Below are 2490 nucleotides of genomic sequence, written 5' to 3'. Positions count from 1 at the left end.
GCTTCAAATTCGTATTCAGAAGTGTTTGTCAGCAACTTTGCGACCGTCCGTGTTTCATTCTTCGCGGAAGTTGAGAAAGCGGTAGGAGAATGCATGTAGGCAAAATGTGGTATTCTTTGCGAACAGCCCTGCTTTACATTACGGATGGCCGTACCATAAATAACACAGGCTTGCTGTAAAACCAAAGAAAAAGTCGAGGAATCCGACAGAGCTAGTAAGTTGGGCACGTCTACCAAGAGTAAGCAGTGCGCGAAGCACCAGGTCTTCAGCATGCTTTCGTTTAAGGAGCACGGGTACCTCCTCTCATTCACCATAATTCTCTTGATCGCAATCACAATGTTTCCAAAATTATGTACGACTGAATTCCAGTAACCCGGCCACTAACCGAAGAGGATATTGGGCACCTTCATAACCACAGACCGATTCGGGAAGACAATTTGAAGCAGCTAATAACTGTCCTGCATATAATGGGTACGCGCCCTCCCGGTGGCAGATGGCGATTGCGCCGGACGTTCGGTTAAGCATAAGTTTGTGCAAAAAAAACAGTTTGCTTGCATGCGTAAACAATTAGGCTTGTTCAGAGGTACTATGGCCGAACAGGATCAAGTGAAGACATCCATCATAGACGAATTGGTGGCTGCGCTATCACGTTGTTTTTTCACATTTTCTGAGCTCTCAGGGAGCACGCACGTATCACGGATTCATGGATTCACGGATTGATACACAGGATCAAGGCTTTCGCCCAAGTTTCCCGGGTCGCTTTTGTTCTTGTCGGTCAGTGGCTGTCGTTCACCTGAAAGGCACAAGTGAATAAAGGGTGTAGCACTGCTTTTTATGTTCTCAGCGCGGGGCAGCATGTCTGCGAGGGCGAGGATTCGCCTAAATAAGTGTCTAATAGTGCTTTAAACTGGGTTCTAGAAGGAGCATGGACAACCGCCGCAGGAGGATCATTCCACGCAGCTACTACCCGAAATGAGAAAAAATTTTGTCTGATGATTGTGTATGCTCTGACCTTGAAAATTTTCTTACTATTTCCCCGCCGGGTGTTTGCTGGGTCAACGGTAAAAAACCTGTTTGCCAAGCTTTGTTCAAACAGGGCGTAAGTAAGAATTAGGTCCCCTCGGAGGCGACGGTTCACCAGGGGAAAGAGATCAAGCATCGCGAGACGAGTTTCGTGGTCCACGGATTTCAGGCCGGCAAACATTCTAGTGGCGGCCCGCTGGACACGCTCAATGAGGGTAACGTCTTTTGTACGTCCTGAGTAGACAACTTGGTTGGCGCACTCCAGGAACGGTCTGACGCAGGCCCCATAGAGTATTTGGAAGTCTATGCGAGTAATACGGGAGAAGGTTCGTCGGATCATCCGTAAAATGGCGAATGCCTTTTGGGCCGATTTCTCATGGTGTAGTGCGAAGGACAAGTTTGAGGAGACCCAGATGCCTAAATCTTTTTTGGCATCTATCCTCATGATGTTTTCTGGTCCGCCTTTTGGGCCGATTTCTCAGAGTGCAGTGAGAGGGACATGTTTGAGGAGACCCAGATGCCCAAATCCTTTTTATCATTTACCCTCATGATGTTTTCTGGTCCCATGCATAACAAGGGCATCCGCTGAATCCCCTCAAAACGACATATGGACGCACTTTTCATCATTCGGAGGAAGGTGCCAGTCCAACGACCACTGGTTGGCAGCGTCTACATCCATTTGGAAGGCACTGGCATTGGAACTCCATCATAAATCTATCATAAATCATCCATGTATTTTGGTCGCGGACACTCAATGAGATCAGGCAGTATATGTTCTATGGTATGGCTTTCTTTGACAAGTGGACATCATAGCGTGCCTTCCACAGATAACATTTATTACTGCGTGCAACTGCCTGGTCTCCAAACACGGAGAACAATTCGATACGGGAAGCAACATCGCCCGGTGGAGTGGCATTTGCACAGCACAGGTTTCAATCGTCTAAAAGCACTTGGATTTTTCGGAAGGAACTAGAAATTATTCAATGTATATTTACCCTACCTTGTAACTTCCAAGAAAATTGTGGTGAGGCCTTGGGATTCATGGCCTCAAGCGCACCTGAAATTAAGGGGGACGTATATGCACTCTATCAAGAGACAACGTTTAGGACGTTTCCAGCACATTCCGTGATTTCCCTTCAGTAACGTATCCCATATTCCCGTGTGGGTCACGCGACTTTCGAGGACACCTATTGTGTGGCATGTTTAAGTGCGTCTCTGTTGTGCGCTTGCTTTTTCAGGCAACCGCTGGCGCTCCATGAACGGTTGTTGGCTACGTTGCCCAAAATGATCGTTTCGGATTATGCGTACACAGTCCATTTGCTGGTGCCGCAAAACCGGTATGGCGGAAGTTAAAAGACCAAGTGTTTATCGGTGTGCATAGGCTCTGCCGCAGCCCGTGTACTGACATCATGACAAAAAGAAAGTCTGCTATGCTGCATTGTCAAAGAAAGCCATACCATAGAACAT

Source organism: Opisthorchis viverrini, assembly GCF_000715545.1.
Source record: "Opisthorchis viverrini unplaced genomic scaffold opera_v5_182, whole genome shotgun sequence".
NCBI classification, from domain to species: Eukaryota; Metazoa; Platyhelminthes; class Trematoda; order Opisthorchiida; family Opisthorchiidae; genus Opisthorchis; species Opisthorchis viverrini.
Note: the sequence above shows the minus strand (reverse complement) of the source record.